We start from the raw sequence: 25,678 nt of genomic DNA on the forward strand, positions 1-25,678 counted from the left end.
ATATGGCCCCTCTCCACCTTGACTGTCAGTGAATGGCAGAACAGTCTCCCAGCACAGTGAGCTGATCCTACCAGAGCTGGCTGGGTTCTGTCTTCCCCACACCGTCCCTGGTGCCCCTCCTGCTTGCCACCAGCCCCCAGTTCCCAGCATGCAGCTGTTCCTGAGCTACATGAGCAAAGCCCTCAGCAATCCTGGGCGCGTGGCGGGCAAGCAGCCAGCAGAGCACGGGGTGGGGCCTGGGCAGGCTCTGCTCTGGGCGGATGACTAGACTGGAAGATGCCAGTCTGTGCCCAGACCAGCCCTGCTGCCCCCCTAACAGCCATGCCTGCCACCCCTCTGGGCAAGTACAACCTCACCGTCTTGGGACAAGCTGCCTGTGGCCCTGAACTGGCCCCCTGCCTGCTCTAAGTGGAACAGACTGACAGGTTTTTAAAAGCCAAAATGGGTGGAAATTATTCTGCCCCAGAGTAATCCTGAGGACACAGAACTAGTGCTGGTGACCTGTGAGAGCTCACCTGGCTCCCTAGCTCAGCAAATACGTCAAGTCTATCCACCTGGCCTCTCATTCAAGCAAACACCTGACAGGAGCAAAGGGGCTGAAGACTACTGATGATGATCCAAGCAAACCAAACTCCCCCACCCCTCATAAAGGGAGGGCCAAAAAAATCCTCAAGATCATAACCAGTACTTGACATTAGTCCCCATGCCCTCTCCAAGGAAGGGCACAGTGAGGGGTGGCCCTGAACCAGCCCTCCACTCCAGGCCCCTTTTGCTTTCCTGGTCAGAGCCAAGCCACAAACCCCTCCAGCTTGCTGACCCCCCAGTCACGGTCCCCACACTCCATGCAGCACCTATGCCCTCTCACACTGACACACTCCCGTCTCCCATCCCACGCTGGAGGGCAGCTCCCTGCCTTCGCCCTCATAGCCCAGGGGAGTAGAACCCACTTGGAGGGCCTTCAGGTCTCCAGTTCGCCCATCCCGCCTACCCCACACTGCACTGCCTCCAAAGGCTGGAGACACGGAGAGTCTGTCTAGAGTTACCTGTGTAGAACACTAGGGAGCCCCGAGCACTTGGCCTTCCTACTATCTCTAGAACCCCCTTCTCCTTTCCAAGCCTGCAGGGAGAAGGGAGTTTGGCAGGAGCTTCTCCATGGCAGCCTGTTCACCCGTCTCCAAATCCGAGGCCAAGGCCTCTCTTAGGCCCACTAGGGAGTCCAAAGCCAGGTCCTGCCCTCTCTGGCTGAGGCGCCTTTCCCAGCTCTTCCCGGCTAAAGTCCACGTGAAGCTCCAGACGTGGAAGGAGGTGGGGGGCCAAACTCCAGCCACTCCACCTCCCAGAGCAACGGTCACCAATGGGAGCTACATCTCAGATGGGTACCTGGTTCTGACCTCCAGCTTTTAAGTAGCTTCACTCTTCTGCTCAGGGAATTTCTCACAGCCATGCCAAGGTTTTCTTCAACCTCCCCAACCCTGAGAACTTTGCAGTTGATCCTAAATTATCATCCTGGGGTGAGAATAATAGGGACATCATTCAATCTGCCCCCTTGATAGAGGGAGCAAACTATCTGGTCTAGAAGAAAATTCCCTTCCTACTCTAGTTCCATCCGTCTCTGAGGCGTGAAACAGAAACAGCATGGTAACTGAGGGATAGTCTCAAACTCCATGTGCTAAAAGCAGATGAAACAGAAACTCTAACCAATTCTGTTTTAAGGGAGCACTGAGAGGTATGGTACCGGCTGAGGGAAGGGTGAGGGGAGCAGGGTCCAGCAGCAGGCTGGCAGAGGGGCAGATGACCGTGCATAGGAGGCCCCCTCTCCTGGCTGTGGAGGGGCACATCCCCACCCACAGCAAGGAGACTGGGAAGATGGAAGGAATTCAGTAGAAAGGACAAGACAGCAGAGGAGATGCCATGCTGTAAACTAAGGGGAGGAGGCAGTCAGGCTGAGAGGAGGAGGGGAGGACAGAGGCATTGCTGGTGGGACCCCCAGGGCAGGTTTGCCGGCCCAAGTCAGACTCACAGGGTTAGTGTCTTCTCCCCAGTCAGCCAGCTCTCCCGGTTAGCACGGTTAGCGGTTAGCGACAGACTCATGGCAGACGCCCTCCAGGCACTCCATATAAACAGACAGCTTGGTTTGTGAGCAGCCCAATTCCGGAGCTGCAAAAAGAGAGCAGAGGCAGGCCTAGCTGCAGGATGCCCGAGGGTGCACACTGCACTCGCCTGACAGGGCAAGCTCCTCCAGACTTACCACTACACCCTCAGGGGCTTTCTCCCATCCAGAAATCATGCCACGTGGAAGTGCAGCACTCCCCCTGCCAACCAGTGAGTCCAGCTCGCTGACCCCAGGTAACAAGGCTCTCTGGTTGGTGAACAGAAAGAGAGGACAGCTGTTGTGGAAGGGGGCATTGCTACCAGGGAGCAGCACCCCTGTCTCGCCTATGCCTTGAACACTGCTGCCAGGCTCCACCAGAGTCCTCAAAGTTGAGCTCTAAGAACAAAGCCACCCACAGCTGCAGCTGCCACCCCTCCCATGCCTGTGCAGGCAGAGTTTACCCCACCACCTCCCACAGACTCCAAGGAAAGGGGCTGAGACAGCACTGGCCCAGGAACCAGAGGCTGCAACAAGAGCTGCATGGAAAGCACAGTATAATGAGGCATAATGTGTGACCTGGCCCAGAGCTCGGCCAGTCAAGGGCAGAGGCGGCACACTGCCACTTTTCAGTTTCTGAAAGGGCCAGGGGGATGGTGCTGCCCAGAAAGCTGGCCCCTTAGGAACACAAAGAGTGAGGATAAAGGCTCTGCTACAGCCAGGCTCTCAGACTCCAACGGGGACTAATCCATCCCCTCAGAATGAGCAACACTCAGAAAGGCTAGTGTTCCCATCACAGCAAGCCCAGGAACAGTAGAAAACACTTTCCTGAAGCCTCCAGAACCACCCAGGGGAAGTGACATACCCTGGCTTAGAGATCTCAAGACAAATGCGGCCACAGCAGTGGAGTCCCAGAGACCCCACAAGATGTGACCCCTGGGGCAACAGGATAGGAAAGCTACCACAAATGTATCAGCAAATACTGCTTGTGCTTAATAGAGAAGGGCAACATGCTGGGAAGGAAAAAACAGGAGAGGGATTCTCCCTTTGGTCTGGAAAGCCCTGTAGATGCCTCGGGGTAGAAGGGGAGAACAGTGACCACCTTGGCCCCACAGAAGGGCCTGGCCCTCTCTCAAGCCTAGGTTAATGATTAATGCAGGCAGGAAAAGCCTCCAATAGGCTTCCCAACGCAATGGCCTACTCACTGGGCTCCCTATATCGCTCTGACAACAGCCCCAGAGCTCAAAAGGCCAAGGCCTGACTGCAGGTGAGACAACCACCTGGAAGAGAAGATGACCAACTCTTCCTATGGGTTCTGACCTCTTCCGTGGACTGCTAAGAAAGCATGGCCATTGACAGGCTACCTTCAGAATCCTCACCCACAAAACAAAATCAAAAAAATACCAGCTGGGAGCCGGCCCCGTGGCTTGGTGGTTAAGTGCGCGCGCTCTGCTACTGGCGGCCCGGGTTCGGATCCCGGGCGTGCACCGACGCACTGCTTCTCCGGCCATGCTGAGGCCGCGTCCCACATACAGCAACTAGAAGGATGTGCAACTATGACATATAGCTATCTACTGGGGCTTTGAGGGAAAAAATAAATAAATAAAATTAAAAAAAAAAAATACCAGCTGGGTTTGGTTTGCTTTCAAAAGGTAGAGCAGCAAGTAACCCAGCTAATCCAAGGTTTCAGAAACCAGAGACTCTCTCTGCACTGAAATAGAGGCTAAGAAATCAGGTAATTTTCCTCTCTTCCCAGCCAAAAATAAAAAAGGAGTGAAGGGGAGAAACAACACGAGAGATGGAAATGTTGATGCCCACATGGCACTTAAATCTATCCTGATTCCCACTGAAGGCCACTCCTGCCAGACAATTTCATCTCAGAATAAAAAAGAATCCCTCCGAGATAACCAAGGGGCCTGCTGCGGTGAGAACCTCCAGGAAAGCATCTCCATCCCTTCTGAGGAGCCAGCCCCAGAGGGAGCCACCAAGCTGGGAAGAAGCTACAACCAGGCTCCTCAAAGGCTCCAACAGGGACTACTCGACCCCGGGGTAACTTGTTAGGTGAACAGAGCAAGTTGAAGAACAGTATGTACTATTAGTGAGTTCTGTTTATTTTATAGGCAATACATGATAAGAATGTCTAGAAGTACACAAAAATGATTAGAAGGATACATGACAAGTGATTAACAGTAGTTCACTATCTCTGGGGATAGGGCTTAGACAGAAGCAGTGTGGGAAGAAAAAGAGGGTCTTTTCACTTTTTATTTTGTACGTTTTTCTATATGGTTGGTATTTTATACAAGGACATACATTATGTTTATCATGAAAACATACAATTCCTAGACATATGGACAAGCCCCTTCATCTGCACTGTGCTTTACCATTCCGGAAGTGCTTTCCCTTCCATTATATTTCCTCTGATCCTTGTAGCCTAGTGAGGCCCACAGAACAGGTGGAGTTCTCCCCTTTTGAAGTGGGAGAGGCCCAAGACCACAGACAGAACTGGGACAGAACCCTCAGTTTCCAATTCCAGTGCAAAGCCTGGAAAGCTGTCTTCTCTAGGGAGCCACAGGAAAGCCACAGCAATTCTGCCCTGATGTAAAGACCCTCAAAGGCTTCTGAGATTGAACTCCCCACCTCGCTTATCTGTGAAGGTGCAAAGAGGCCACTGCTCAGGACCCAGAATAAGCACAGAGTTCCACCCTACTGGTTAGCTGAGTGGAAGCACAGGGCTTTCGGGTCTAGGCTGACTTCCTGTGAGGCAGTCCTCCCCTCGGAGTTCCTGCCAGTTCACTGTGAGAGCACAGGAGCTCTTCACAAATAGGAGGCCATGTCCTTTATAGATTCCAAATGTCACCTAGCCCACAGTTGGCACTTACGAGATAGTAACTAACAAAGAACAGGCCACACTCATGACCAGTCCAGGAGACTTAGTCCCAAAAAAGTACACAACACAATCCAGTCCAGTTGGCTCATGCAATCTCCTCTTAAATCTGCTTAACATACAATGTAGCTTATCATTCCTGCCAAGATGCCATCAGTGAAGATATACCACACTGCCACGCGTACTCCCGCACCAAGGGACAAGGGGTAGACCCCAGGGAAAACTCCTTCGTTCCACTTGTAGCTACATGTTACATCCTTTTGATTTGTCCAGGCATTAACAAGTTGTAGTAAGTCCTGGCTGTGGGCATGGGGCACACCTAGATAGGACTAGGATACAACCAGAAAAGCAAGCCAGTTACACAGGGCACTAAAAGGAGCTTAACGAAGAACAGAGGACGGCAGCAGCCTAAGACTTTTTAGAAGATGGTAATTAAGCAAGAAAATATATCGATGTGTACTTCAGCTCCTCTTTTAACCCTTTCCTGCTGGCTCAGGGACGTGTTATTAGAAAATAAAAAGGCTGAAAAGGGAGACAGCTGAAGCCAAGCACCTGGAAGATCATTTAACCACACTAACTCAACCCTGGAAAATAATTAGGAATGCTATTGTCAATGCTATCACCTTTTGTTTATGCAGGATCTTCCGTCCTAAGAGTTCAAAAGGTTTCGCCAGATAGATCCTATCTGCTTTAGTCTCACCAAGGAAAGCCTGGGTCAGGTCCCACAGTAACCAGGATTGCCTAGCACCTACTATATAGGGCCTAAATGCTCAGCCTTCCGTAAAAGACCTTGCCCTCAGTGAGGGAGAGACAGGTTAACAGCCATCTGCATTCTAGTGTGGTGAGTGCTTTGAAAGAGAGGAAAGGCATCTGGCTGGGGTAGGGGTTTAAGGACCAGACAAGAAGGATGCCCTCCTGAAAACTCAGACATATCTTCCTCATCTGATTGTAAACTCACATGGAGCACCACCTGGCATTATACAATTAAGTGGTCTGGACCTATAGAAACAAATTCCTTTGGTGTTTGCTGGGAACTCGTGCCCTAAGAACTACATCAGCCACACTAAAAACAAAAAAGCAAAGAATGGACAGTGATTCTCAGTTACCAGCCCCACTTTTGGGGAGCATCTGAGTTAAGCCTGTTCTGTGGCACAAGAAGATCATCAAAGCCCTAAGAAAACTAGGGCCAAGAAGTTTGGCTTCCTCAATGCCTAGATGTATTCCATCAGCTTCACCCAACATTTTTCAGTCCATAAAACTCCAGGAAACATGGATCCTCAAACACCCCATCCAGTCATCCACAGCCTTAACTACATTACAAATCCACCACCTACCTGCCCCCACCCGCATCCACCAAGGTCACCACCACTCTCGCATGCATGTCGTGATCTGTCAAAGGAGTCATTACATCATAGGAGATGGAGAAAAGCATCAATAATCCTATTTTGCACAGGCTACTCATTGATGATGTCCCCAATCTCACTTTTCTTTCTTTCTTTCTTTTTTTTTTTTTGCTGAGGAAGATTCGCCCTGAGCTAACATCTGTGCCAATCTTCCTCTATTTTGTATGTGGGTCACTGCCACAGCATGGCCACCAATGAGTGGTATAGGTCCGCACCCAGGAACCAAACCCGGGCCACCAAAGCAGAGGGCACCGAACTTAACCACCACGCCCCAGGGCCAGCCCCCAATCTCACTTTTCTTAATTGCGTCAACACAAGAAAAGACACACTCTCAATTTTACTCCCATCTCAGAAATGCTCCTGGCTACTGGGCAGAAATCAAAAGGCTTATTCTAACCTGAATTAAAAAAAGCCTTTTCTTATCCACTGACTTTTCCAAAATGGGATTCATTCATTCAACAAATATGTACTGAGTATCCTTCATATGCTAGGCACCATGTTACATGCTGTGAACACATTATCTCTAATACCCAATACTCCTACAAAAAGATAATGTCACTCTCATTTTATAGGGGACAAGACCAAGGATCCTACTGATTAAGAAACTTGCCCCAAGTCGCCCAGCTGGTAAGAGGCAGAGTCAGAATTTAAACTAGGTCTGCCTATGCGCCGGCCCCATGGCTTAGCGGTTAAATGCGCGCACTCTGCTGCTGGCAGCCCGGGGTTCGGATCCCGGGTGCGCACCGACGCACCGCTTCTCCGGCCATGCTGAGGCCGCATCCCACATACGGCAACTAGAAGGATGTGCAGCTATGACATACAACTATCTACTGGGGCTTTGGGGGAAAAAAAATAAACTAGGTCTGCCTAGCTCCAAAGTCAGACTCTATCACACTACTCACCCCACTCACAACTCCCTACCCCATGATCAGGGAGGGTCCCTCCTCTACAGAGGGTCAGCTCAGTGAAACAGACAGACAAGTAAACAGAGAACTCACCACTCAGTATGGAAAGTACCAGAACAGAGGTTCAAACAAAGTGCTGTGGAGGCCGAGGAGGAAAGGAGAGCAGGGAAGTCTTCTCACTGGAGGTGACAGAGGAGCTGGGTCTTAGGGGATGAGCAAAGTTTCAGAGACAGGGTGGCCATTACGGAGAGAGTGAAGTGCACAAGCAAAAAAGAATAAAGTAAATGGATGGCCATAACAGGTTCAGGAGCCATAGGAAATTTAGGATCAATGAAGAACAGGAAAATGAAGTAGAGTGGCAGCACCTCAGGCCAGAGGGCTGGGTTTGGGCCAGAATGTAAAGAACCTTTTTGCATGCCTAGCCAAAGAGTGTGGACTTTATCCTAAACAAGGGAGAACCCACAGCATTTCTAAAGGAACAGGCATCGTTTTCTATAGGAACATAATTTTTACAGCAGCACAGAAGATAGATTGGAGTGGGGAGAGACTGCCCACCACATTTCATTCATTCTATATGCACCACTGCATTATAAAGCAATATTATGTGCCCTGCACTATCCTAACTGATAGAACACAACAGCAAATAATACACAGGCCCTATTCTCAGGGCACTTAAGTCTTGTAAGAGTCAGACAAGTAAACAGGCAATTACAATACAGCGTAAGTGTTAAAATAGAAGTAAGCACAGAAGGGCACTAAAGGGAGGTGGGATCCCAAAGGAAGTGACATTTAAACTGAGACCTGAAGGACAAAAAGGAAGGTAAAGGGAGGAGGGGGGAACACTTTCCAGACCAGCAGCACCAGCAGGCCCAGCACCTGCAAAGGCCCAGAAGCAAGAGAGAACGAGATAAGTGCAGAGAGCTGGCTGAATCCAGGTGAGAAAGGAAGGCCCAGTTTACCCAGAGGTCTTTGGCACTCAAAATATGTGGTGAAAAGGATGTGAAGGGATTAGATTCAAAGATAGTACACGAGAAGAAATTGATTTAGATAACAACAAAAAGAAAACAGCAAAGGAGAATTGGCTCAAAATCCATTAGCCTTCACCCTGAAGTTCAATCATTTGCTAAAATGTGACCTGAATCTAGAAAGTCAGACTTCTACCAAAACACAAAGGTGTACTCTAAGGAGATAACACGTTTCAGCATGCTGACAGCAGCACAAATCAAGATAAAGTATATTATCCTAAGATATGTGGCTCCTAAGTTAATGGAGGAGGGGAGCAGAGTCTGACAGACGCCGTCCAACTCTCAAAATCACATGTGCCACAACAAATAGAAAAGTCATCACAGGGCTGGGTCAGGATTCCCAGGGAAAGCTCTAAGGCCTGAGCCCCCAATTCCCCTTAAATCTGGTTAGACACCAGGCGCGTGTCTACTCTTGATGGCAGGGTAGAGAGTCATTTACTGAAGAAAAAGATGGGGCCTGAGGGCGTGCTAAATAGACAGGACATGACTCAGAAGGAGGGGAAGAGTGAGTTTTAAATATAGGGCAAAGGAAAGCCAGTCAATCAAACCTCAGGCACACCTCTGCCCTAAGACTGCACACGGGCCTCCAGCCTAGCTAAGGGAGAGCCTGGAGCACTGCGCCAGGGCCCTCCTCAGCAACACAAGCTTTAGCAGAAGCACTTTGGTTTTCCATTTTCCTCTCAAACTGCGGGGGGGAAGCGGTTTAAAATGCCACTTTTTTTTTCTATGTAGTTTGCTACTTGCTATTTTTAAAAGAAAGATGACATCCAGACTGTCTATGAATTTAACACTATGGCTACTTCAACTGCTTATGTCAGTAATCAGTCAGAAATCAGCCTTATATTTACACCTACATTAATACACACACACACACACACACCTTTAAGGCATGCCAAGAATAGATCCAAATGTCAGTCTGCTCACGCATCCTAGGCCCAAGGTTTTCCAAAGGGCAGTCAAATCATGAAGAAAGTCCAGATTCGGCTAACATGGCACATACGGCTCCTTCACTACAGTCCCTGCACCAGCTGTTATTTCTGAGAGGAAGGAGAGAGCTGTGAGGAACAGCTCAGCTCTTAAAACATTTTTTAAATAACCAAAAATTTTACTACAATATGGGTATACAAGCCAGCCCTGGTGCTCTAGTGGTTAAGATTCGGCACTCTCACCACCGTGGCCTTGGTTGTTTCCCAGTCAGGGAACCACACCAGCCATCTGTCGGTTAATCATACTGTGGCAGCTGCATGTTGCTGTGATGCTGAAAGCTATGCCACCAGTATTTCAAATACCAGCAGGGTCACCCAAGGGGGACAGGTTTCAGCAGAGCTTCCAGACTAAGACAAACCAGGAAGAAGGACCTGGCCACACACTTGCTAAAAAACTGGCCATGAAAACCCTATGAATAGCAGTGGAACATTGTCTGATATAGCACCAGACAGTAGAGGATGGCGCAAAAGACTGGACAGGGTTCCGCTCTGCTGTATACAGGGTCGCTAAGAGTCGAAATCCACTTGACAGCACTAACAACAACAAAAACAGGTCTACATCTAACCATCATGACAAACAAAGACACAAACTGCCAGGAGGCATATTTAAGTTAACTTCATACCAAATAAAAAGAAAAGTTAAATTGCTGAAGCCAGACTGCCTCGGTTCAAATCCCAATTCTGCCACTTATTAACTGGGTGACCTTGAACAAGTTACTTAACCACCCTGCACCTCTATTTCTTCACCTGTAAAAAGGAGATAAAAACGGCATCTACTTCATAGGGTTGTTATGAAAATTAAATTAGTTAATACATGTAAAGGACTTACAATAGTGCCAGGCACATAGAACGTGCTCTACTGCACTATTATTATTATCACTATTATTATTATTAACACTCAACTGCAAAGAAGATAATTCTATAGCCTCACAGCTTCAAACACGAAATCACTGACATTTTAACATCACTTTAAACAGCCTAATGAGGATATTCTCACTACATGCAAAATTGATACTATCCAAAAGCTGTGCCTCATCTCTCTAACATCAGGAAAGCAGCCCAAACCAGTACAGGTCCTCCATGGAGAGACACCAGGTTCAAGAATGAAGCAGAAATTAGTGCTGAGATCTGACCAGCATAATAACAACAAATAGGTATTGAGTGTCAGGCACTATTCTAAATACATTAATGTATTAACTTATTTAACCCCCACACCAACCCTACGAGACCAGTACTCTTACCACCCTCATTTGATTGATGAGGAAGCTGAGGCACAGAGAGCTATGCAATTTCTCAAGATCACAAAGCTACAAATGGCAAAGTAAGGATTTGAACCAGGCAGTGTGGCTCCAGAATTAGTGCTCCTAATCTCTACGTACGCTCACCACAGTCCTTGCCGATCACAATTTCCAAGGAGGGATCCACAAATTGTCCTCAGGAAGAGAAGGTTCTCAACCTTCTACGAATGGAGTCACAGCTAAATAGCATCAGTTCTTCAGACACCTGAAGATATTGAGGCATTGAAGCTGGCCTAGTAACAGTGATTTGGGTTGGTCTGTCCAGAGTAAGCCTTTTCTTTTGGGGGGGGGGTGGTTGAGGAGGGGGCAGCAGAGATGGTTAGTGAGGAGTCCTGGATCAAATCAGACCTCCCAGCCCAATCATGGAGCAGATGCTAGTCCTGAAACAGGCTTCAGTAAGAAGCCTGCTCCCAACTCCAGCTTGGGCATAACCACAGGGCATCAAAGGAAGTGAGGCCTGTATTCTCTGTAGCCCCAGACCCTTTCCCTTTTCTCCAACCCCAAGTCCACTATCTCTCAAGCCACGCTTAGTTTGGCTACTGAAACACATTTTTTTTTTTTTTTAAATGTGGTTTGATGGGGAAAACACAAAGGAAGAGAATAAAGCTACCAGAAGAGAAAAGGGCAAGTTCTACAATCCTTTCCTTCCGTCACCACACTGGTCCAGACTGTAAAGCAGCTCTTAAACAGGGATCTCAGACACAGAAAGTCATGTGATAAACATTCCCAGAGCTCTACAGCAGTCAGCTTGACCATAAACTGATCTGGGTTTTTTTTCCCTAATTCCAATCTGCCTTTTCCCCCACCTCTGACCCCACCTACCCACCAAATCCACATCCCCAAAGGAACACCAATGAGCCCTTCTTACCAAAAGAAAAGATCAAAAGAAGTAAACACGCTGCAAGAGTGAATTCAGGAGTTGGTGACAGCAGGTACCTAAATGGTCAGTGAACACCATCAGAAATTAGTTTTCTCAAGACTCCCCACCATCTGTCACCTACAAATCACTTCAGACAGGATGCCCAACTGGAGACGTGATGGGAAGATCGAAGAAGATACAACGAGCTTGTAAGAAACTGCTTGTGACAGGGATGTGTTAAAATACTTTCAGCCTGATCTCTAGGCCCTTGCCCATGTCTGCTTGCACAGGTAAAGGCACAGAAGACTCAATTCTAACCCAACTCTCAAACACCTGAGTGCAATCTAAGCAGAACACGGTAATTGAGAGACCACAGGCAAAGGGCAACCTCTATAGAACAGCGCCCTTCTCAGATTAAATGATTCTCAGCGTCGCTCGGGGCCCATGCATCCTTACTTCCAGGGGACATGCCAGCCTGTCACTGGAGGCCACCTTACCCGCTCTGGGGTTGGGCTGGGGCAAGTCGCTACCTCTTCTTTCCAAGCAGGCACTGCGATTTCTTCCAGTCCCTGGGGCCCCTGAGTCGTCAGCTGAAATTGGGGCAGACGCTGCTATAGGAACTGTGGAAAACCGACCTAAGTCTGGAAGAGGGTCATTTGACTGGCCTTAGTTCCCTCCTTACCAAACCTGCCCAGTATCTTCCATGTCTCTCTGCCCCTCTTCCCTACTATCCTCCTCCACAGAAAAGACCCCTTTCCTCTCCCAGCGGCCTGGCACAGACGGGCCGCAGCCACAAGCTCCAGGCTTCTTTACTCTCGGTTAAGAAATTCTCCTCAAACTCGTGACTCTGCTTCTCCAGGGCCTGCACACCTACTTCGGGTTCCCGGGTCCTGGACCCCCTCCCCCAGGGCCGCCACTGGATCCTAGGCCCCCTCCCCTCCGCCCCATCTCCCTCTTTTTTTCTCCCCGCCTCCAACCTTCCACCATTCCATTTCCTCTTCTCAACCCCGGAGCTAGTCCCTCCTCTGCCCCTACTCCACGCTAGCGTCCCCACGATCCTCCCCAACTTTAGCCTCCCGGCCCGATTACTCCAATCCCACAACAAACTTTCTGCCGCTACCCGCTCCCTTCAGGCCGCCATCTTGCCGAGAGGCAGGCCGGGTAGTGGCCACGGCCGCGGGAATCCCCACGCACAAGGCGCTGAGCGTCATCGGGGGCGTGGCCATGGGCGTGGCCTACGGGAGCGGAACTGGGGCATCAGGTGGTGGGGGAGATACGGATTTCGTAAGAGCAGGGTTTGGAGGCCTGGCTGCTGGAGAAGGAAGGAGGTGTTAGGAGTAGGGCAATGGCAGGAAGGGTGGGGAAAGATTCTGGTGCTCCGGAAAAAAAAAAAAGAATGAGGAAAACACTACAAAAATCGAGTTGTAGCACTGATTCCCCATCATCCAAAGGATAAAAGCAGCTTCTCAGCTTGCCACGCGGAGAGCCGCATGACCCAGCCTCTTCCACCTTACCAGCCTAATTTTCGACCTCTCCCAGGGACTTCAGGTTTCCAATTGTCCTGTGTTTTCAGGCCATCAGACCTTAAAATGTCCACACCCTCTCTTCCCCTTGCATTATCAATTTCTACTCCTCCTTCAGCCCTCAGCTCGAATTGTCACCTCCTCCAGAAAGCCTTCCCCAATCCCCCAGACTGGATTTGGTGCTCCTTTTGCTGGGCATCTCTAGCCACTTGCACATAACTTCGTTGTAGCTATCCTGTGCTGTAAGGATTTATTTACATGGTGTATCCCTCACTAAGCTGCTGTTCCTTCGGGGCAAAAGCTATGTCTGATTGCGTCTTCGTATTCCCTAGCAGGTGCCTGGCGCAAGGTAAATACTTAATGAATAAATAGCATGGCATCCTCCAACGCACTAAGCATACTTCTGCTTTAGAGCTTTTAGTTTGCTGTTCCCTGTGCCTGGAATGTTCTTCCTCCAGATATTCCCATTCGTGTCTCCACTCAAAGGTCACCACCTCAGAGAAGACTTCCATAGCCATTTGATCTAAAACAACATTCCCAGTCACTCTTCCTTACCCTGCTTTAATATTTTCTTTAATAGCACTTATAATTATCTGACATATTAAATATTTCTTTGTTTGTTTATTGACCATCTCCCACTACAATGCAAACTCCAGAGGTCTGGGACTTTTTCTCATTCATCACTGTATCCCCAGTGTCTAAAAGAAAGCCTGGCATAGTAAGTGCTCAATAAATGTTTATTGAGTGAATAAATGGCATGGAGATGAGTGATAGAGGGATTTTGGAATATAGTGGTAGAGAGGAAGGGTTGCAAACACTACAAAACAGGGAAATGCATAGGTAGAAGTTACAGGCCCCCAGCGCCAGGCTTGGCCCTATCAGGAATGGTAGCAAAGACAAAACCCAGGCTCAGCAAAGGAGGGAGTGGGATGAGAGCCAGGTGGAATTCTTGAGGTGGGTCCTCAGGGAGCAGAGCCCTCCTGGGAAAGCCACAGTTCAGGTAGAGGAAATGGGGTGGGCTGGAGATTGAGGAGTTTACTCAGATCTAAAGAAAACATCCACCCTGAGCCCAGGCCTCTCTTGGCCAGATGGTTCCGGAGAAGCCTCAGCATCTGTTCCTCTGTAAATTATCCAGTGCCCCCTCCTGCCTGTCTTCTCTGGTGACAGCCGGAACAATTGTCCAGGAATTCCATCTGCTCCCCTGTCTTCTCCCCTCCACTGCTCATCAACATTTCAGAGTGGAGAGGTGTCCCATTTCCCTGAGCCTAGGGGTGGAAGCTGGTCTGTCCCTTGGTGGAACTGGCCTCAAGCACTCACTCCTCCACCAACACACACAAATAAAACCTCAGCAGAGAGTCCCCAGTCCCTGGAGGGAGGGGTCAGTCATTTTTATTTCCCATTCTGTTCATGCTTTTCAATCCCATACAACTTCTTCTTATTATTAATTTGATAAAATTACACTAAATGAATCAATCATATTGGCTCTTGCAGAGCTTAAAATAAGGGCTCCTTATCATTATACATTTCCACGTGGTTCCCCTTAAATGGCCATACAGTACTCTCAAAATGTAACATTCATTGTGATAGAAGACCACAAACAGATTTTTTGAAACAGGACTTTTACTGTTTACTAAAAAGAATCTGCTTAAAGGAAGAAATGAGAAAGCTAGTTTTCTTTTCGAAACAGCTATAACCCCCAGATCTCCTCTCTACCTTTCCGGAAATTATTCTGTGATGCACAGGGAAAAGGAGGCCCATGAACTGTCAGGTAAACAAACTTATAGTATATAAATTTGAAAAGGGATCCAAGTTTGTATTTTGTAAACGAGGAAAGCATAAGTAAATAGAAACGTATCTTTGAAAAGAAAAAGAGTCACAGTCCTCCACAGTTTTTAACTTTTAGGATATGTGAGATAAAGTTCTTTTTTAGGAGGTGGCTGGTTTACCTCATCACTCCCTCTGTGGATGTACAAATGCATGTGTGTATCATTAGGCCACAATTACATAGTTGATCCTATCACCATAAGACAACTCTGAGGAAGGTGGTGAAGATTGAAGATCTCTTCTAGGCTTTCAGGGTTTTACAAAGTAGCCGCAATTTGCAGAAGAGTCAGGCTCACTAGGTTTTGATGACAGTTTTCATATGGTTGCGCCTCGGTGTCCACAGGGCTGCAGACAGGGGCTGCAGGGCCCACCTGCACAAGCGTGGTCAAGTATTTCCCAGGACACAAGCCACCCATCCAAGACCATTCTTTCTCCTGATTTCGTTTGCGTAGACCTAGTCTCCCAACTGGACTGAATGTATTGGTGCAGAGTGCAGGCTTGGCCTGACAGGCTATGTAGGTGGAAAAGGACCTTGGATTAGAAATGAGTCTTGGACAAAGACAGCTATTTGAGCTCCGGGTATTGGAGGAAACTGCTGGGAAAAGAGATGAAACCATTCTGGCTCAGCCCCATAGTCCTTTAAACTGTTCATCATGACAGCTAGAAGGGCCTTAGACCATATGCAGTCTTTTTGGTTGCAATGGACTTTATCTACTAACAGTTTGAAGCCAGGAGCCTGCCTCTATTCTTATTTGTGACCCTGACTGGACATGCTGGACACTATTTACACGGTTATTTTGACAATGATTTCTTTTTTTTTTTTTTAATTTTATTTATTTATTTATCCCCCCAAAGCCACGGGGCCGGCCCAACAATGATTTCAATACTTCAAGAGGTTATAACTTGGTTTGCTTCCCTAGATTTAAGTTATACCCATTTCCAGGGCCGGCCCTGTGGCGTAGCAGTTAAATGTGCATGCTCCACTGCTGGCGGCCCGGGGTTCGGATCCCCGGTGCGCACCGACACACCGCTTGTCAGGCCATGCTGTGGCGGCATCCCATATAAAGTGGAGGAAGATGGGCACAGATGTTAGCTCAGGGCCAGTCTTCCTCAGCAAAAAGAGGAGGATTGGCATGGATGTTAGCTCAGGGCTGATCTTCCTCACACACACACAAACACACTAAATAAATTAAATAAATAAATTTAAGTTACACCCATTTCCTAATTCTTCCATCTATTAATGGAAGTCCACAGCTGCCACGCTGGTGGATAAGCTTTTATTATGTGTAAGGGTCTTTTTCCTAACTCAGGTTGTTGTATTTGATGGGAGCTTAGGAAATGTAATTTTAAAAACCTTGAAACTTGGTGGGATCTTGCATTCTTTGATATTCTTAAAACCGCTTAACTCTTAAAAGGTACTTAATGAAGGCAGGAACTCAAACAAATATTTGTACACCCATGTATGCAATAACGCTGTTCATAGCAGCATTATTACGATAGCCAAAAGATGGAAGCAACCCAAGTGTCCAGCGACAGATGAATAGCTAAACAAAATGTGGTATATACCTATAATGGAATATTTTTCAGCCATAAAAAGGAGGGAAATTCTGAAACATGCTACAAAATGGATGAACCTTGAGGATATTATGCTAAGTGAAGTAAGCCAGTCACAAAAGAACAAACACTGTATGATTCCATTTATATAAGGTACCTAGAGTAGTCAAATTCATAGGGACAGAAAATAGAATGGTGGTTGCCAGGTGCAGGGGGAAGGGGAGGATGGAGAGTTAGTGTTTAATGGGTACAGAGTTTCAAGTTGGGAAGATGAAAAAGTTCTGGAGGTGGATAGTGATGATGGTTGCCCAACAATGTGAATGTTGGCAATCAATGTTAAGTCACTGAGCTGTACACTTAAAGATGGTTAAAATGGTAAATGTTATGTTATGTATATTTTACCACAATAAAAAATATTTCCAGTTAAGAAAAATACTTAAGGGGCCGGCCTGGTGGCGTAGTGGTTAACTGCGCGCGCTCTGCTGCAGTGGCCCGGGGTTTGCAGGTTCAGATCCCAGGCGCGCATCGACGCTTGTCAAGCCATGCTGTGGCGGCATCCCATATAAAGTAGATGGGATGGGCACGGATGTTAGCCCAGGGCCGATCTTCCTCAGCAAAGAGAGGAGGATTGGCAACAGATGTTAGCTCAGGGTTGGAGTTTGGGCCTGAGGTGAGAACCTGTGCCTCCCCTCTCAGAATTCAATTTTGAGTCCTGGGGAAGCTCGGAAAGTGCAGAAGCAGCAGCTTACCTCCCTCTACTGGGCTGCACTGGGACCCGTTTGTCAGGCCCTTCTTCGCTCTGACCCGGGAGGCACTGGGTAGTTCTGCGGTCCTCAGTCTCTTTGCTTGATCAGGAGGGCTTCCCTGCATCCCAGGTCAGCACCTGAAATGTGGCCTTGAATGTGTGTGCTGTCCCATAGGCTAAGCAATTATTTATACATGAAAGGTTAAGAGAGGAGGCCCAGCTTCCAGAAGCTTCAAGTAAACCTCCAGGGTTGGCTACTGCCACAGCTGCTAGAGGGGCTGGAGCATGACCTGCCTGGGCTGTTGATGCATCCGCGACCCCCTCAGGGGCACTGGGTGGTTCCAGGGTGGCAGGGGCTTCACAAGCGTGTGAATCCATGGTACCAGTGTGCTTTACGCTCATAATTCTGGATGGGGCGAACCTCTTGTCCTTCCAGACCTGTGCACAAGTGTGGGCACACTCTCATGATTCCAAATGGACATGTTCGCTCTCCTGACATTTTGGACACTAGCTACATGACTGTACACTGGGCCCAGCAGTGGGAAAAGCGTCCCCCTCTGCCATTTCTCAATTAACCCCAAAGCCCACAATCAGTATTAGCACCTACCCTAGCCTAGCTTCCTCCTTTCCCCAAACAGGTATCTCCGGGTACCCAAGCATGGCACCCAGGGCCTAAGACTTGGCACTGCAGCCCCTGAGGCACACGACAGGCCCTGCCAACACACACAGAGAGTCAAACATAGCCAAGAGGTGGGGCACAATGGCTGGTTTGGATTTCAGCCCTTGAGCAGCTGGCTCCAACTCCTGCAGTGAGGAAGCGGTGGGGGTGGAGGACAGGAAACAACCAGAGGAGGACATTTGTTTCAGGATCCAAAGGCCCCTGGGCTGGCAGAAAGCCCCAGTGAAGAGTGGACCGATTGAGTATGCGTGACTGCCTCCCTGCACCAACTCAGCTCCCGCCTGGGGCCCCTACTTGCTGGGCTGGCCAGAACTGGCTTAGAGAGATGGTGGCAGGACAAAACAAGCAGGTAGATGATTTCCTCTTACCTGGTGAGGACAAGGACCAGGCCTGCATGCCCCTGGGTCTCCATGAGGCCCAGAGCCCACAGGTGCATCTGATCCCTCATTTACTTGGACTGTGTGGGCAGTGAGCGGATGTGCCTGCCCTACTAGACTATAAGTTGCTCGAGGTCAAGGCCCAGTACTTTTTTTCACTCATGTTAATTCATTCACTGATTCAACTAATGCTCATTGAGCATCTGGGGTCCCTCCCCTGCTCCTGACCACAGTGCTTACTATGATGCTAGGCTCTGACAGCGAGCGGATGGGTCAATGAATGTGTGGCTCCTCTTGCTCCCCGTTCTCTTGTCTCTGCACCCTTATTTGGTGTTGGTAGTACATAAAACTTTTTGTTTGAAAAGGAGGCTGAAGAGAGAGGAGGAGAACTGGAGAACTCACCCCCTAGGTAAGGGGTGAGGAGGCCAAGAAAGATGAATCCATGTGGTTGGGAGCCCTGGAGGAGGGACTTATTGGCAGGTACTCAGAAAAGAAATGCTCAGGAAAGTGGGGAATCCTGAGGGGTGGGAGACTGGGGTGTTCTGAAGCTGTGATTACTATTCGGGTCTGAGATGAGCCAGAAATGAGTCTCATATGTCTAGTGGTGTCCCCCCACCCCGCTCCCAAAAAGAGGCCACTATTAAGGCAGGCTTAGGAGAACCCTATGGTCATCAGGCTTCCAGGCCAATCTGTTCCCAAAGTTCTCCAAAGAAAGCCAGTAGTTGTGCTATGAAGCAGAAATGAAAGCCGAGTTGATTAGCATCAGCCAGAGGGCTCTGACCACACAGCCCATAGCAGCCTCTTTCCCAAGGATAGGACAGTGGAGCAGACCACCCGGGTTCATATCTTAGCTCTATCACTTAACTAGCTGCATCAACTTGGGCAAATGACTGAAGTTCTCTGTGCCTCAGTTTCTCCATCTATAAAATGGGTTAAGCGTAGTCCTATTTCACAGAGTTATTGTGAGGTTCAAATGAGCTTCTGCTTGTAAAGTTCTTAGAACAGTGCCTGGTACACAAGATGTCTGTCTATTTGCCAGCAAAGACTTGAGGCTCAGAGAAGTTAAATGTCTCTTGAAGGTCACCCACCTGTGGATGTTGGAGCCAGGATTTAAAGCAGCTTCTGGTACTCTTGTCTTGACATCACACAGCCTGAAGAGTAATAAGAGTGATCCTGGGCTACTGAGCCAGAGAATGGGATGGCAACAATGCTGGGGCAGAATGTTTAACCTCAAGGCATCCTGCAGAATGGGTGTATGGGAGAAAGGGGTGGGATTGGAGCCCTGTTAGAGATTAAGGCTGGCACTATTCTCTCCATTTTACAAATGAGGAAACTGAGGCCCAAAAAGGCTGTGAGACTTTCTCAGGATCACACAGCCAATGCCAATCAGCGACCAGATTCCAAATCCTGTTCTTTTTACTTCACTACACCACACCTCCACTTCAAGACATCTCAAGCAGATTGAAGCCAGAGGCACCCACCTCCTTTCCTCAGCAGATCTGCAGACAACCCCCGGTGCCCCAGGGGTGTTACTTTTCTCTCTGGGAGTAAGAAAATGGTGGGATACTGACTGGGTATTGAGAACGCAGTGAAAATGGACAGTGGGGGATGTGGCAACACTATGGATAAGCAGCAAACATCAGGGCTGGAACCATCCTCAGAGATCACAGAGTTAATGCCTACTGTTTACAAGGGAAGGCTAAGGCCAGAAAGAAGGGACTTGCCTACCTCTGACATTCTGTCACTCCCTTTGTTCCAGTTATCTATCACTGCATATAACAAATCACCTCAAAATTAGTGGCTTAAGACAATAGTCATTTTAGTATCTCAGATTCCTGTGGGTCAGGGAGTTAGGAAGGGCTCAGCTGGGCGGTTCTGACCTTGTCTCTCAGGCAACTGCAGTTAGTCAGTGGCTGCAGCTGAAACAGCAGGAGCTGTAGCAGCTGGGGGCTGTCTGGGCCTCTCTCCCTCTCCATGTAGCTGCAGGTCTCTTCACGTGGCCTCTCTGCTGGGGCTGGCTTGGGCTTCCTCATAGCGCAGTGACCTCGGGGCAATCAGACTGATTACATGGCAACTCAGATCTCCAAAGGCAAGCGCCCCAAGAGAATCAGGTGAAACCTAGACCATCTTCTGTGATCTAACCTCAGAAGTCACATAGCATCACTTCCACCATAGTTACAATCCTGCCTAACATCAAGGGAAGGGAACATAGACCCTACCTCTCAATGGGAGGAGTGTCAAAGTCACATTATAAGAAGAACATGTGGGATGGGAGATCTTGCGGCAGCCGTCTTTGGAAAATATAATCGGCCACACCCCTGTACAATTGCCTGGATCACCAGCATGGCACAAGGGAAGACAGGCCTGGCTCTGAACCCCAGCTTCTTCACTCACTAGCTCTGTGATCTTGGGTAAGTCACCTAACCCCTTGTATCCTCTCCTTCTTTCATAAAATCAGAATAATCATAATGACTGTCTTGCAGGGTTGTGGTGAGGATTAAATGGAAGGGCCTGACCCATAGGAAATTCATTTTTTAATTCTTCTAAGTTATGAGAAAGCAGTGAACACACCATCAACCTAAATCCCTCATCCTGCCCATGAAACAGACCCGAATCTCAATAAAGGCAGAGAAACTAAGACCAATAAGAGTGCAAATTCAGTGATAAGCAGTATAAGGTGTGATGTGATAAATCAAGAGCTGGGTTACAGCAGTAAACAAAACAAAGTCCTTGCCCTCAGGGAGCTTATAATCTAGTGGAGGGAGCCAGCCAATATATAAATATGGTAATAGATATATATGCCAGGTGGATAAAAGTGTTGTGGGCAAAAATAAAGTAGATAAAGGAACTATGCCAGGGGTGGGGATAGAGTTATTATATAGGAAGGGCCTCTTTACTAAAACAAAATTTGAACTGAGAGCTGAATGAAATAAGGGAGTGAGCTATGGAGTTATCTGAGTAAGAGCATTCCAGGCAGAGGGAACAGCTAGTGCGGAGGTCCTGAGGCATAGAACATGCTTGATGTATTCAAGGATCAGCACAGATGCCAGTTTAGCTGGAGGAGAATGAGGCGGGGAGAGTGTAGGACATAAGGTCAGAGGGATCCACTGGAAGGTTTTGAGCAGTCATGTGACATAATCTGACTTCTTTCTTTTAAATAAACTTTTTATTTTTGAATAATTTTAGATTTACAGGGAAGTTGCAAAGATAGTAAAGAGAGTTCCCATATACCATTCACCCAGTTTCCCCTAGTGTTAACATTATACATTACCGTGGTACATTCGTCAAAACTAAGAAGCCAACATTGGTACCTTAACTTAAATTAAACTCCAGACTTTATTCAGACTTAACCAGTTTTTCCACTAATGATCTTTTTCTGTTTCAAAATTCAATTTAGAATTCCACATCACATTTCTCTGGCTTCCGTTTTATCAGGATCATCCTGGCTGCTACATGATAATATTAGACCCATTAAGAAGCTGTTGCAGTAATCCAGGCAAGAGATAATGGGGCTCAGACCAGGGTGTTAGAGGTCAGATCATGAAAAGTGGTTAATTCTAGACGAACTTGAAGGCAAAGCCAACAACAGGATGTGCAGTACCTGGGATGTGAGAGAAAGGGGAGAGGTAAGTCTGATGCCAAGGATTTTGGTTTAAAACACTTAGCCATTTACTGAGATGGGTAAGACTGACAAAGGAAGACTGTTTGGGGATGGAAATCAGGAGTCTGCACTTGGACATGCTAAGTTTGAGTTGCCTATTGGACAATCCAAGTGGAGATGTCAAGTAATCAGTTGGATTTCAAGGATGAATCTTGGCTGAAAATATTAACTTGGGAGTCCTTAACTTATAGCTAGAATTTAAAGCCATTAGGCTGGATGACATCATGAAGGGAGTGAATGAAGGTAGAAAAGATACGAGAGCTGAGGATTGGGCCCTGGGGCTATGGAAGAAATTGGGACTGATGAGGAGGAAGCAATGGAGACTGAGGAGGGGCAGCCATTGCGGTAGGTGGAAAGCTAGTGAGAGTGATCCCAGAAGCCCAGTGAACAACAGTGTCGAATGCAGCTTACAGAGCTCGTGAGATGAGGACTGAGAAGTAATCATTGGATTAGACAATGGTGAGGGCATTGGTGACCTTGACAAGAGTAATTGTGGTGGAGTCGTGGGGTGAGAGTAAATTCAAAAGAAAATGAGAGGAGAGACGGTGAAGACAGCAATTATAGACAAATATTTTTGAAGAGTTTTCAGTAAAGGAGAGCAGAAAAATGTAGCTGGAAGAGAATATGGGATTGAAGGAGCTTATTTATTTATTTTAAGATGGAAGAGAGGATGATGAACATGATCCCATAGAGATGAGCAAACTGATGATGCAGAAGAGGTGGAAAGAACTGGTGGCGCCCTGTAGTTACATAGGTGAGGAGGGATGGGAACTAGTGCCAAGGTGGAGAGGTTCACCTAGGTAAGAACGCACGCAGTGCATCTGTGGTAACAGAAGGGACTGCAGACTACGTGGAGACAGATGCAGGTAGGCGGTGGAAGCATGTGGAAATTCTCTTCAGATTGCTTCTATTTTCTCCATGAAGTTAGAAGCTAGACCACCAGCAGAATGAGGAGACAGGAGGACAGGTCAGAGGTTGGAGGAGAGAGAAGGTAAAAATAGCTGTCAGGGAGGGTGGGAGAGTGCACAGAACTGAGGAAAGGCAGGAGCGTTGGTGATCAACACAAAGGGTGTTTGAGAATATGAATCTAAGTTAGACCAGTCATCCTGAAGATGTGTTTTTCCAGCCACATTCAGCTGCTTGTGTGCAGGCTGGAGAAGGCACCGTGATGGGGTTTTACCAGATGAATATGATGGGAAAGAGGGGCCAGGGAGTTGGCATATGCAAGGGACTGATTATAATGACAGATCATGGAATCAAAGCTAGATAAGGAGAGAAGGGTGGATGCGATGGGGCTAGGGGACACTGAAGAGGAGGTATGATCAATAGATGAGAGACAGGGCCAACTTATCCACAGGAGGCACAGTGCCAAAGGCCCACAATACCTTTAGAGACCCACAAAATGATTTAATTGTAATTTATTTTAAAATCAGAAGAAAAAATAGAATATAATAAAAATGAATAAATAATAATGGATCTAGCTTGGATTATATTTGTCTTTATACCAACGCAGTCATAAAATATCATTTTTAATGTTCTTTTGTGAAGGAAGGGGCCCAGGAATTTCACTGAAGTGCCGAGGACCCACAAAAGTTGTAATGTGGCACTTATAAGTGATCCCAGGGAATCCAAATTCAAGATTTGTTGAATGTATTTATAATGGTAAAAAGTAAACACAACCTAAATATCCAAAATTGTTTGAGTCTAGGTACTAGAGGGCATGGGCTGAAAAGATACACATTGGTAATAGGAAAGTGTGATACTTAAAATTGAGATTATGGAGTGTGTGAAGTATTGGTAATAACAAGGTTCAGGTGGGACCATCCTCATTGGTGGAGAAAAAGAAACTAAGGAAATGAGAAGCTGGTTTTATCAGTTATCTATTGCCATATTAACAAACCGCCCCAAAACTTAGTGGCTTAAAGCAGCCACCATTTACCTGCTTGTAGTTTGGTAATATGGGCTGGGCTCTGCTCAGCATTTCTTCTGTTGGTCTTGCCTAGGCTCACTCATATGGCTGCAGTCATCTGGAAGCTTGACTGGGGCTGGTAATATGACCTCACATGTCTGGTGGTTGTTGGCCAGGTTACCTCAGTTCTCCTCCATGGCCTTCTCATCTTCCAGTAGGCTACACTGGACTTTTTTACACAATGTTAGAAGTATTCTAAGAGGGCAAAGGGGCAAGCTACAAGGTCTCTTGAGACCTAGACTTTGGGGACTCACACAATGTCATTTCTGTCACATTCAAGTCAAAGCAAGTCATAAAGCCAGCCCAGATTCAAGGGTCTGAGAAACAGACTCCAGGGGCTGAGAAACAGACTCCACCTTTTGCTAGGAGAAGCAGCAAAATCATTGCAAAGGGTCATGTGGGACAGGAGGAAGTGTAGTGGCCATCTTTGCAAACAAACAATCACATTTATTGGAATAATTGTCTATGTGGTACTGCATCATTAAGAATCACCAAGAATTTGACAGAAGTGGGAGTGAAGAGAGTGACAACAAGCCACGTGCCAAAATCTTCAAAGCACAAGGGAGTAGTAAGTGATATAGTCTGATGCCATCAACCTCCAAAGCTTCAAATATCTCTATTGTTCCATCAGTGAGTGCCAATGAATTTCATTAATGAAAAGGAACTGTTCATTTTTACAACTTCTTTAACTCAGCCACTCATCAATTCAGACTCTATCTTAAGGAAGGAACCTAAACCATGGAAAGAAACTATATGCGTGAAAATTTGTGGCACTACTATTTATCCAGGAGCTGTGTCCCCAGTGCCTAGGATGATGTCTGGTGCATAATAGTAGCACACAGGTGCTCGGTAAATATTTGTTGAATGAATTTACAATGGCACAAAAGTAAACACAACTTTGTAAGTATCCAATAATGAGGTCAAATAAATTATGGTATGTCTATTTAATGGAATATCATGCAGTCATAAAAAATTACGCTTTTGAGGACTACCAACATATGATATGGAGAAAAAGCAGGATAAACATTACAAGTACATGTAAAAAAAGCAGGATACAACATTACAGGTACTGTGTAAAAACATCTGGGTAGGAAAAGAGGACAAAACAACAATAGTGGTTTTATCAAGCTTTTAGGATCATGGGTGATTTTTTCTTTATTCCAAAAGTTCCTTAATGTTATTGAATTTCTTTTGTAACAAAAAAAGTTGTACATGTTCATTCTGGAAAAGGGGGAAATGCTGAAAAGCAATAGGAAAAAAATAACCAATAATTCCATCATCCAGAAAAAAAAATCACTGCCAACATTGAGATAGGTTCTGCTTTGTTTCTTGCTCCCCCCCTTAACATATTCTTAGCGTTTTTGACATCTTTAGACGTCAAAAAGATGACTTTAAATAGTCATATAGTGCTGACATATCATAATTTATTTGGCCTACAGTAATTTTGGACATTATAGGTTGTTTGCAATTTTTCACTGAAAAAAAAATTTAAACAAAATAAAATTGTTTTATTTATTTTGAGAGCCCTGGCATTACTCAAATTCAGAAAGTGCTTCAGGAAAGAGGTGAGCAGAGTTTCGGGGAAGGTGGCTAGAGTGATGGGGTGGGTGTGGCTGTTAAGTCCAATGGAGATTGCAAGAAAAATTAGTCCAGGGGCTACGTCCTTCTGGGTGGGTGGGGTGCTATCTGTAGGAAGCTGCTCTGCACGGGCTAGGGACTCCTCCTTCCAATGTTTTGAACTTAAAGATGGTGAAATCTTGATCTGAGGGATTAGAGGTGGGCAGTGGCATTCCTGACCTCTGCCCTCTGTTTCCTGTCCTTGCGGTGCACAGGTGTCTCTGAGCCCTTAGCCTGGGGGTACCGGTAGTCCTCCCCACTCCCTCCACGTAATTCTCAG

At 47.1% G+C, this 25,678-nt stretch overlaps 1 protein-coding gene across 13 annotated transcripts in view; it reads right to left on the reverse strand.

The window, feature by feature from the left end:
• The window catches only part of TJAP1 (tight junction associated protein 1), a 25,190-nt gene extending 12,553 nt beyond the window's left edge, over positions 1-12,637 (reverse strand). Inside the window, exons 1-5 of one of the 13 annotated variants that reach the window (XM_058554280.1) lie at positions 12,557-12,637; positions 11,947-12,069; positions 11,459-11,526; positions 2,249-2,359; positions 2,021-2,157 (exon numbers count right to left, since the gene is read on the reverse strand). The gene's annotated coding sequence lies outside the window, so the exon portion shown is untranslated. Of the gene's footprint in view, positions 1-1,380; positions 1,507-2,020; positions 2,158-2,248; positions 2,360-11,458; positions 11,527-11,946; positions 12,535-12,556 lie in introns of those variants that run through there. The other 12 variants (XM_058554282.1, XM_058554279.1, XM_058554277.1 and 9 more) reach the window with 12 other exon arrangements.
• Between the last annotated feature and the right edge of the window lie 13,041 nt (positions 12,638-25,678).

Source organism: Diceros bicornis, chromosome 14 (assembly GCF_020826845.1).
Source record: "Diceros bicornis minor isolate mBicDic1 chromosome 14, mDicBic1.mat.cur, whole genome shotgun sequence".
Lineage (NCBI taxonomy): Eukaryota > Metazoa > Chordata > Mammalia > Perissodactyla > Rhinocerotidae > Diceros > Diceros bicornis.